Here is a 12,749-nt window from a genome sequence, read left to right on the forward strand (position 1 = left end):
GCAGGGGGACCTTGCGGGCGCTGCAGGATTTCAGTCCTTCACGGCGTAGTGTGTTACCAATTGTTTTCTTGGTGACTATGGTCCCAGCTGCCTTGAGATCATTGACAAGATCCTCCTGTGTAGTTCTGGGCTGATTCCTCACCGTTAAGAGTGTGCTCCTAATCTCAGCTCATTACCTGTATAAAAGACACCTGGGAGCCAGAAATCTTTCTGATTGAGAGGGGGTCAAATACTTATTTCCCTCATTAAAATGCAAATCAATTTATAACATTTTTGACATGCGTTTTTCTGGATTTTGTTGTTGTTATTCTGTCTCTCACTGTTCAAATAAACCTACCATTGAAATTATAGACTGATCATTTCTTTGTCAGTGGGCAAACGTACAAAATCAGCAGGGGATCAAATACTTTTTTCCCTCACTGTATAAGGCCATAAGCAAACAAGAAAATGCTCATCCAGAAGTGGCGCGCCTAGTGGCCGGGGACTTTAATGCAGGCAAACTTAAATCCGTTTTACCTCATTTCTACCAGCATGTCACATGTGCAACCAGAAGAAAAAAAACTCTAGACCACCTTTACTCCACACACAGAGATGCATACAAAGCTCTCCCTCACCTTCCATTTGGCAAATCTGACCATAATTCTATCCTCCTGATTCCTGCTTACAAGCAAAAACTAAAGCAGGAAGTCCCAGTGACTCTCTCAATACGGAAGTGATCAGATGATGCGGATGCTACGCTACAGGACTGTTTTGCTAGCACAGACTGGAATATGTTCCGTAACTCATCCAATGGCATTGAGGAGTATACCACCTCAGTCACCGGCTTCATCAGTGCATTGACGACGTCGTCCCCACAGTGACTTTACGTACATATCCCAACCAGAAGCCATGGATTACAGGAAACTTCCACACCGAGCTAAAGGCTAGAGCTGCCGCTTTCAAGGAGCGGGACACTAATCTGGACGCTTATAAGAAATCCCGCTATGCCCTCAGACGAACCATCAAACAGGCAAAGCGTCAATACAGGACTAAGATTGAATCCTACTACACCGGCTCTGACACTCGTCAGATGTGGCAGGGCTTGCAAACTATTACGGAATACAAAGGGAAACCCAGCCGCGAGCTGCCCAGTGACGCGAGCCTACCAGACGAGCTAAATGCCTTTTATGCTTGCTTCGAGGCAAGCAACACTGAAGCATGCATGAGAGCACCAGCTGTTCTGGACGACTGTGTGATCATGATCTCCGTAGCCAATGTGAGCAAGACCTTTAAACAGGTCAACATTCACAAGGCCGCGGGGCCAGACGGATTACCAGGGTGTGTACTCAGAGCATGCGCTGACCAACTGGCAAGTGTCTTCACTGACATTTCCAACCTGACCGAGTCTGTAATACCCACATGTTTAAAGCAGTCCACCATAGTCCTTGTGCTCAAGAATGTGAAGGTAACCTGCCAAAATGACTACCGCCCCGTAGCACTAACGTTGGTAGCCATGAAGTGCTTTGAAAGGATGGTCATGGCTCACATCAACACCATAATCCCGGAAACTCTAGACCCACTACAATTCGCATACCGCCCCAACAGATCCACAGATGGCGCAATCTCAATCGCACTCCACACTGCCCTTTCCCACCTGGACAAAAGGAACACCTATGTGAGAATGCTGTTCAATGACTACAGCTCAGCGTTCAACACAAAGCTCATCACTAAGCTAAGGACCCTGGGACTAAACACCTCCCTCTGCAACTAGATCCTCGACTTCCTGACGGGCCGCCCCCAGGTGGTAAGGATAGACAACAACACATCTGCCACGCTGATCCTCAACACTGGGGCCCCTCAGGGGTGCATGCTTAGTCCCCTCCTGCACTCCCTGTTCTCCCACGACTGCGTGGCCAAGAACGACTCCAACACCATCATTAAGTTTGCTGACGACACAACAGTGGTAGGCCTGATCACCGACAACAATGAGACAGCCTATAGAGAGGAGGTCAGAGACCTGGCAGTGTGGTGCCAGGACAACAACCTCTCCCTCAATGTGAGCAAGAAGATGATCGTGGACTACAGGAAAAGGAGGGCCGAACAGGCCCCCATTCACATCGACGGGGCTGTAGTGGAGCCTTGTTGAGAGTTTCAAGTTCCTTGGTGTCCACATCACCAACAAACTATCAAGGTCCAAAAACACCAAGACAGTCGTGAAGAGGGCACAACAACACCTTTTCCCCCTCAGGAGACTGAAAATATTTGGCATGGGTCCCCAGATCCTCAAAAAGTTATACTGCTGCACCATCGAGAGCATCCTGACTGGTTGCATCACTGCCTGGTATGGCAACTGCTCGGCATCCGACCGTAAGGCGCTACAGAGGGTAGTGAGTACGGCTCAATACATCACTGGGGCCAAGCTTCCTGCCATCCAGGAACTACAGTGGGGGAAAAAAGTATTTAGTCAGCCACCAATTGTACAAGTTCTCCCACTTAAAAGAAGAGAGAGGCCTGTAATTTTCATCATAGGTACACGTCAACTATGACAGACAAATTGAGATTTTTTTTTCTCCAGAAAATCACATTGTAGGATTTTTTATGAATTTATTTGCAAATTATGGTGGAAAATAAGTATTTGGTCACTACAAATAAGCAAGATTTCTGGCTCTCACAGACCTGTAACTTCTTCTTTAAGAGGCTCCTCTGTCCTCCACTCGTTACCTGTATTAATGGCACCTGTTTGAACTTGTTATCAGTATAAAAGACACCTGTCCACAACCTCAAACAGTCACACTCCAAACTCCACTATGGACAAGACCAAAGAGCTGCCAAAGGACACCAGAAACAAAATTGTAGACCTGCACCAGGCTGGGAAGACTGAATCTGCAATAGGTAAGCAGCTTGGTTTGAAGAAATCAACTGTGGGAGCAATTATTAGGAAATGGAAGACATACAAGACCACTGATAATCTCCCTCGATCTGGGGCTCCACGCAAGATCTCACCCTGTGGGGTCAAAATGATCACAAGAACGGTGAGCAAAAATCCCAGAACCACACGTGGGGACCTAGTGAATGACCTGCAGAGAGCTGGGATCAAAGTAACAAAGCCTACCATCAGTAACACACTACGCCGCCAGGGACTCAAATCCTGCAGTGCCAGACGTGTCCCCCTGCTTAAGCCAGTACATGTCCAGGCCCGTCTGAAGTTTGCTAGAGATCCAGAAGAGGATTGGGAGAATGTCATATGGTCAGATGAAACCAAAATATAACTTTTTGGTAAAAACTCAACTCGTCGTGTTTGGAGGACAAATAATGCTGAGTTGCATCCAAAGAACACAATACCTACTGTGAAGCATGGGGGTGGAAACATCATGCTTTGGGGCTGTTTTTCTGCAAAGGGACCAGGATGACTGATCCGTGTAAAGGAAAGAATGAATGGGGCCATGTATCGTGAGATTTTGAGTGAAAACCTCCTTCCATCAGCAAGGGCATTGAAGATGAAACGTGGCTGGGTCTTTCAGCATGACAATGATCCCAAACACACCGCCCGGGCAACGAGGGAGTGGCTTCGTAAGAAGCATTTCAAGGTCCTGGAGTGGCCTAGCCAGTCTCCAGATCTCAACCCCATAGAAAATCTTTGGAGGGAGTTGAAAGTTTGTGTTGCCCAACGACAGCCCCAAAACATCACTGCTCTAGACGAGATCTGCATGGAGGAATGGGCCAAAATACCAGCAACAGTGTGTGAAAACCTTGTGAAGACTTACAGAAAACGTTTGACCTGTGTCATTGCCAACAAAGGGTATATAACAAAGTATTGAGAAACTTTTGTTATTGACCAAATACTTATTTTCCACCATAATTTGCAAATAAATTCATTAAAAATCCTACAATGTGATTTTCTGGAGAAAAAAAATCTCATTTTGTCTGTCATAGTTGATGTGTACCTATGATGAAAATTACAGGCCTCTCTCATCTTTTTAAGTGGGAGAACTTGCACAATTGGTGGCTGACTAAATACTTTTTTCCCCCACTGTATATATTAGGCAGAGGAAGGCCCAAAAAATTGTCAAAGACTCATCATTCAAACTCTATTTCTTGAACTGCATTGTTGGTTAAGGTAAGTAGCCGTGCTGGGTTTCGGGAACTGTTAGGAGCCTATACGTACATAATATTGGTCGTAAATGGCACACTAATCCCTATATAGTGCACTACTTTTGACCAGAGCCCTATGGACCCTGGTCAAAAGTAGTACACTATAAAGGGAATTGGGTGCCATTTGGGACGCATTCAGACAGTAATGTTTAACTCTTCTTCCTGTTGATCCAGACAGAGCGAGTGTGTGGATCACCAGCATCAGCACTAATGTGTGAGAGAGTGTTTGTGTGTTTATGTGTGTCTGTTCTACAGAAGGTAAGAATGTCAGGTGTGGGTGTGTGTTTGTTTGCAGTCTGGCCAAGCATGTTTGTTGTAAACCCAATATCTCAAAATTGGTTGAGTCATATCCTGTATAGAATCTGAAACGTGTGTGTGTGTGTGTGTGTGTGTGTGTGTGTGTGTGTGTGTGTGTGTGTGTGTTTGCAGGCTGGCCTAGTATGTTTGATGTAAACCCAATAGCTCAAAATTGAGCCATACTGTCAGTTGAAAAAGTGTGTGTGTGTGTGTGAAAAAAAAAACATACGTGTGTGTTTGGGTGTATGTGTGTGTGTAATGATTGCCTTTTGACGGTACATACAGTTTGTTGAATTGAAAGTCCAAAATAGAATAACCCTAATTTGCCATTACTGAAGCGAATCCTAAATCCAACATCTAAATCGCAAACCATCCAACCTGAACTAACTCATGATATCCTCAGGTATTTCTGTACGTTTGAGTTAATTAGCAACAAGACAAATGAATGTCCATCTGCTTTACCTTAAAATAGAAAAACATTGATATATTGGTTCTTCTCAAAAGGCCTGGACTCCTAGTCTCATGTTGTAAAACCAACTTTGGAGACTCTCTCCCTTTCAGCTGCGCCCCACTGTAAGCCAAGCATCCAGGCATCCCAGCTGTTCCAAACACTCCCAAGAACTGTGGCGGAAACATGTGAGGAATATGGATGACTGACCCACCACCCACTCACTGAATCCCTGCTCTGTCTCTTACCTGACTGACGGTTAGGGGAGTGAGGAGGGTTTGGGCAGTAGAGGGTCTTAAGTGTCTTAATTGGGCTATTAAGAGATACTGGGGATGGGGATGCTGAGAGGGGGTAGCTACCTGTACTTCAGTATCCTATCCAGGATCATGTACAGTAGGCATGAAACGGATTGCATTTATTATAAATGGAGTGAAACAACGATGTACTATCTGAATGTGTCCAATAAGAAACAGTAGTTATCAAAAAAACAACGAGGACCAAGGCACTCATCATATGATTCAAATGTGTTTCGGCAGCACGGCATTCGTCAGGGAGTAACTTCCATGTTCAATTGAACATGCCGTAAAAATAAAGGCATTTTAGTTATATGAAGAGTGCCTTGGTCCTCTTAGTTTTTTTATGGTTACTCCCTGACAAAGGCCATGCTGCCGAAACGCGTCAGACTTTTTAAGTAAGAATAAAGGCATTTTAATTACACTATATGAAGACTGCCTTGGTCCTCATTTGTTTGATGACTAATTAACCCCTTTGCCAAAGAGCAACTTCTATCTACAAAGATCTACTATTTTGTACCCTAGCAGCGCTTCCCTTCATTTTTTCCCTACAATAAACACTAGCTATCGTTTTAAATTGCACAACATTTTTAAATGTTTTGTTTTACGGTGTGCCCTAATGAACACAACCCAGTTGTAGTTATGTGGCTGTGTTCTGGAGTCTACAGTACTGAAAGCAGAGAAACACTGCTAATCCACATTCCTTGGGATATCAGGGAAGGGAAGAGCGCTGAACGTTCTCTTGGCTGACCCTATCTGGAGGGCTGTGATATTGGTCATGGGTGCGGTATGGTATCAATGCTTTCTAATACACCTCCCTCCCTCCCTCCACCCCAATACGATAACATTCATCTCTCACACCTCGTACAGAATGTCCAATAGACTGGTCTCCTTAAGTTTAACATGCAACTATATCAGATCTTGATTTGTATAGCCTACTCACTGTTTCTCTTACACCAACACTATCCTCCCACCTCCTGCAGTGACTCCTCCCCCTTCCATCCCACATGGCTGCAAAGTAAAAGTTATATGGTTCAAATTAAACCCTGAGGCATGCTTTTCCTTCTCTCTCTGTCCGACACACACACACACACACACACACACACACACACACACACACACGTACACACACTTGGCCACACATTTGTTTCAGATTCTATACAGGATATGACTCACCCACTTTTGATGTTTTAATTATAACATGACAAAAATATCAAGAGAAAAATCCGGAGCATAAGAAGAGAGGAGGGGCCCTAGGGCAGGAAGTAGTAATGTTACACATACCTTTCATATCACTAGGGAAGGGAAACAAGGTTTTAATTTTGGTGAGACATGGAATCCAAACCTAAATCACAGTCCAAATAATGTGTCACCCTATGGGTTTACCGCAAAAAATTCAACTAATTCTAAAAAGTTTTTTTACATTGCAAAGAAAAAACTTCGGACTAAATACCAACCATTTTTTGTCAATTGAAATGTTGCTACATAGAGAGACAGGTAGCATAGTGGTTAAGAGCATTGTGCCAGTAACTGAAAGGTCGCTGGTTCTAATCCCTGAGCCGACTAGGTGAAAAATCTGTCGATGTGCCCTTGAGCAAGGCATTTAACCCTAATTGCTCCTGTAAGTCGCTCTGGATAAGAGCGTCTGCTAAATGACTAAAATGTAAAATATAAGCCTTATTGTAAGACATTATAAAGGCCCATACATGCTTATGATAAAGTAATATAACAGCAGGCTTTTAAAGTAAAGTGTTACCAACACGTTTAACTGTATTTTTGTCACCATCCATTATCTGTGTGTGAATATCTTATTGGGTACTCAATTGCATTCAGTTTAGCTGTGCCTGCCAAGTTTCAACTTCACGGCAAGGAAGTGGATGGTCTATGTGCCATCCCAGTAAAAAAAAAAAAAAAAAGCAATATACTGTATAATGGCTGATTGAAACTAGAGAAACTCCGCTACCACAACCACTGCTAACACTATCACTTAATGAACCCCCTGTGCGCGAGCACAGCGGAAATCGAATTAGCATAATACAAAATATATCCACCGCATCCGCCGATGTCGGCCTTCCTCATCTGTGGTGAAAGGTGGCAGAGCTACAGCGGTGTTTGTCAGACCAGCAGACATCCCGACAATCGGTCTTGTCATGAAAATGTCTGTAGCGTCCGAACAGTTTGGGCTACATACTCTCACGAACACGTACATGTCGGTTGTTTTACTCTAGGATGCCCACAAGACTCGTCTGAAGGTAGCCCAGTACAAGTTTACAAAATGTATGGAAGTATATATGGAAGTAGTTTAGTGCCTAAAAATGGGGTTAAATATGTGTATAAATATATAATAATTTCCTGATCTTTCTTATATCTCTCAGATATAGGACAGACACTTCAAAACAAACTTCCTTTTGATAAATGTTTGGACTATCTGTTTTTCCATGTATGAATCTGTTATTCAATGAGTTTCTATGGGCTAATAGCAGTAAGGCCAATTTCAATGTTTCATCAAATCATTTTTGTATATATATTTTTAACCTAAATTCAAATCAAATGGCTAAATGATCCTTGGCATGACCATCTTAAAACAATTCCTTATGTTAGCTTAGTTGAACGTAGTTAAATACCTTACCTGGTTAAATAAAGGTAAAAAATAAAATAAAATAAAAACCTTTAACGACTACTCCTCAAAGAAAGTTAGACGAAGTTAACGACTGTGATAAAAGTCCCTTGTCCATTACTTTGATCTTAACATGACTTATCTTAACTTAAGAATGATGCTATCAGTTTGTAGCTAACATCAGATAAAAAATATAATCAAACCACTATCCCATGATGAGGACCAGCAAATTATGGCTGGCCTAATGTGAATCAATTAGTCGGCCCCTATAAAGAAAGAAGAGTAACACCCAGTTGTTGATTAGCATTACCACACTTCAACAACATTACATTAGCATATCAGCAGGGGTGTCCCTCTAATGACGCTAGAGTGGGTTAGAAAGAGGACTATTAACTAGCTCATGTTGGTCAGGGGTTAAACAAGGGCTTTTTCAAGATACAGTATTTCCGAGGTGGTAAAAATTGCATTGCTGTTTCAAATTACTAGGATACGTCCTTTTCTTGTTGTTGATGAAAATCGCTTAGAGCAGTGGTTCTCAACTGGTTTTGCCTCGGGACCCAAATTGAACCAGGTTGTCTTTGTCGCGACCCAATATTCACATCACTTTTTTTGTTGTTGCCAAAATCCAATCTGGAAAACTATTTTTAATGCTATATTGACAGTAATGTAGCAATTATATTAGACAAGGGAACAACACTCCCACCTTTTTCATTGTCAGTAATTCCATATTGCTCATATTCTTGATGTAAAATGTTGGCAGGCTCACTTGTTAGAGAACACAAAATAAACCAAAGCTGCTAAATAGTGCTGCTAATAGCTCTAAATTGAAAATACTGTGATTGAAGAAAAATTGTTTTCAGAGAATATATATATATATAATTTTTTTTTAATGTAGGTTTATTATAATTTATATACACTTTCTACCTGGTATTAGTTGCGGAGAACCACTGGCTTAGAGGATAGTGCTTATACGGTGTGTTTGTGTGTGTCTATGTCCCACCAGTTTATTCTCCTACATTGCTTTGAGTGTTGGGGCAGAAGAAATGGGGGAGGAAATGGGAGAGGAGAGGGATGAGGGAGAGTGGGACATTAGAGAGAAGAGGACAAGTAGCACAGCTCTCGGGAAATGGGTCCATCCAAGTCAATAGCTTAAAGAAACCAAACTTGATAAGTTTTTTTTTCGAAAATAAATTATATGTTCAATAGGTGGAGAAAATGGAAAGCTGTAAATAGCGTTAGGTGAAGGAACGGGGGAGTTTGCTTGAATGACTGCCTTGTCGCTCTTGTATTAGGAGAAAACTGCAGCAGAACTCTCCCTCTCCCCTCTCCCCCTCTTTGTTTCAAACCAAGCTGTCACCTTCACCTCTCTGATTGCTTTACTGCAAGAGCGAGAGATGGGGGAGAGAGCGAGAACGCCCCATTCACAGTACAGCCCCTCGCTTTTGGTAACAGCCTTATTAGCTGCTCTATTCATCCTGAATAGGAGGTTTTTCCCTCTATAAACAGAGCTAGTCATCTGCCTCCCTCCCTCGTTCCTCCCTCCATCCCTCCCTCTGTTCCACTCCACTCTCTCTTTCAGGGCCATTGAAAAGGCCTGAAGCAATGAGGGAGACCGCTTGAGGCAGAGTGAGAGGGGAGCTACAGGGTGGGCCTATCCTGTGTCTCAGAGGTAGTTGATGAGGTGAGCCTATGGTGTGTGTTAGGGGCTTCTGGGAAGATCTACACTGAACAAAAATATAAACGCAACATGTAAAGTGTTGGTCCCAAGTTTCATGAGCTGAAATAAAAGATCCTAGACATTTTCCATATGCACAAAAAGCTTATTGTCACGCGACAATAAGGACACAGAGCGGCTGGCAACGTACTTTAATGAACACAGTAATAAACGTTCAAAACAACAAACCTCCAAACAGGGAGGAAACACACAAATACCTGTAATACAAACTGCTGAAATGACAAAGAACAATCACACACAAAATAACCAATGAGAGACAGGGGGTAATATAGGGAATATAATCCAACATAATGGGAAACAGGTGTAAACAATAAAGACCAAACAAGACAAACACCGAAACATCGATCGGCAGTAGCTAGTACTCCGGGGACGACGAACGCCGAAGCCTGCCCGAGCAAGGAGGAGGAGCAGCCTCGGCTGAATCCGTGACAGTACCCCCCCCTTGACGCGCGGCCCCAACTGTGCGCCGACCCCGGCCTCGGGGACGGCCAGGAGGACGCGGAGCAGGGCGAGTCGGATGACTCCGGTGGAAATCCCTCAACAGGGAGGGATCTAGGATGTCCCTCCTAGGGACCCAGCACCGTTCCTCCGGACCGTACCCCTCCCACTCCACGAGATACTGCAGACCCCCCATCCGACGCCTCGAATCCACGATTGAACGGACTGAGTACGCCGGAGCCCCCTCGATGTCTAGTGGGGGCGGAGGAGCCTCTCGTACCTCATTCTCCTGGAGTGGACCAGCTACCACCGGCCTGAGGAGAGACACATGGAACGAGGGGTTAATGCGGTAATTAATGGGCAGTTGTAACCTATAACATACCTCGTTCAATCTCCTCAGGACTTTAAATGTTTTGGGCTATCTCTGCCCAGGGGATATACCCCGACCACTCCTCCTGCCGATCCTGGCAATAGGACCTCAGAAACCTACCCACATCCTGGTTTACTCTCTCCACCTGCCCATTACTCTCAGGGTGATAACCCGAGGTAAGGCTAATCGAGACCCCCAGACGTTCCATAAACGCCCTCCAGACTCTAGAGGTGAACTGGGGACCCCGATCAGACACTATATCCTCAGGCACCCCGTAGTGCCGGAAGACGTGAGTAAACAGGGCGTCGGCCGTTTGTAGGGCTGTAGGGAGACCTGGCATAGGAATGAGACGGCAGGCCTTAGAAAACCGATCCACAACGACCAAGATCGTGGTGTTCCCCTGGGAGGGGGGAAGGTCCGTGACAAAATCCACCGATAGGTGAGACCACGGCCGTTGTGGAACGGGTAGGGGTTGTAACTTCCCTCTGGGCAGGTGTCTAGGCGCCTTACACTGGGTGCACACCGAGCAGGAAGAAACGTAAACAATCACGTCCCTAACTAAGGTGGGCCACCAGTACTTCCCACTAAGGCAGTGCACTGTCCGACCAATACCAGGATGACCAGAGGAGGGTGACGTGTGAGCCCAATATATCAGTCGATCACGGACCTCGAGCGGCACGTACTTCCGTCCCTCTGGACACTGTGGGGGAGTAGGGTCGGCACGTAACGCCCGCTCGATGTCCGCATCGACCTCCCACACCACCGGTGCCACCAGACAAGACTCCGGAAGTATGGGAGTGGGCTCAATGAACCTCTCCTCTGTGTCATATCGTCGGGACAGGGCGTCTGCCTTAGCGTTCTGTGACCCTGGTCTATAAGTGAGCTTAAATACAAATCGGGTAAGAAACATGGCCCACCTAGCCTGACGAGGGTTCAGTCTCCTCGCTGCCCGGATGTACTCCAGGTTACGATGGTCAGTCAGAATGAGAAAAGGGTGTTTAGCCCCCTCAAGCCAATGCCTCCACACCTTCAGGGCTTGAACCACCGCTAGCAGCTCCCTGTCCCCCACGTCATAATTGCGCTCCGCCGGACTGAGCTTCTTAGAATAGAAAGCACAGGGGCGGAATTTTGGAGGCTTGCCCGAGTGCTCAGGCAGTATAGCACCGATCCCCGCCTCGGACGCATCCACCTCAACTTGGAACGCCAAAGAGGGATCCGGAAGTGCCAGCACCGGAGCCGAGGTGAACAGGTCCTTCAGATGTCTAAATGCCCTGTCCGCCTCAGCCGACCACTGCAAACGCACCGGGCCCCCCTGTAGCAGGGAGGTGATGGGAGCTGCTACCTGTCCAAAGCCCCGGATAAACCTCCGGTAGTAATTGGCAAAACCCAAAAACCGCTGTACCTCCTTCACCGTGGTGGAAGTCTGCCAATTACGCACGGCTGAAATGTGGTCAATCTCCATCTCCACCCCTGACGCGGACAACCGATGTCCCAGGAAGGAGATGGACTCCTGGAAGAACAGACATTTCTCCGCCTTCGCATACAGGCCATGCTCCAACAGTCTACCAAGCACCCGACGCACCAGGGACACATGCTCGGCTCGTGTAGCGGAGTATATTAGAATGTCATCAATATATACCACTACACCCTGTCCATGCAAATCCCGGAAATTCTCGTCCACAAACGATTGGAAGACTGAAGGAGCATTCATTAAACCGTTTGGCATGACGAGGTACTCATAGTGACCCGAGGTGGTACTGAATGCTGTCTTCCACTCATCTCCCTCCCTAATGCGCACCAGGTTGTACGCGCTCCTGAGATCCAATTTTGTGAAGAATCGCGCCCCGTGTAATGACTCCGTCATACTAGCAATCAGAGGGAGAGGATAGCTGTATTTGATTGTAATCTGATTGAGACCACGGTAATCAATACACGGGCGTAAACCCCCATCCTTCTTCTTCACAAAAAAGAAACTCGAGGACGCAGGGGAAGTGGACGATCGTATGTATCCCTGTCTCAGAGCTTCGGTGACGTATGTCTCCATAGCCGCCATCTCCTCCTGAGACAGAGGATACACATGACTACGAGGAAGCGCAGCGCCTACCTGGAGGTCTATCGCACATTTGGTTCGGACTTTCCACCGTCGTTGCCCCTACGGAAACACCTACACACCGCCCGACACACTGATCAGACCATCCCTTGAGAGCCCTCTGTTGCCATGAAATGTTGGGGTCATGAGATGTTAACCAGGGAAGCCCCAACACCAAGGGAAATGCAGGAGAGTCAATCAAATATAACCGTATAATCTCCTCATGGCCCTCCTGCGTCTTCATCTTAAGTGGCGCTGTGACCTCCCTAATCAATCCCGACCCCAAAGGGTGACTATCTAGGGCATGGATGGGGAAGGGCACATCAACTGG

The sequence above is a fragment of the Coregonus lavaretus genome (genome assembly GCF_964263955.1).
Source record: "Coregonus lavaretus genome assembly, chromosome: 36".
In the NCBI taxonomy this organism is placed as follows: Eukaryota; Metazoa; Chordata; class Actinopteri; order Salmoniformes; family Salmonidae; genus Coregonus; species Coregonus lavaretus.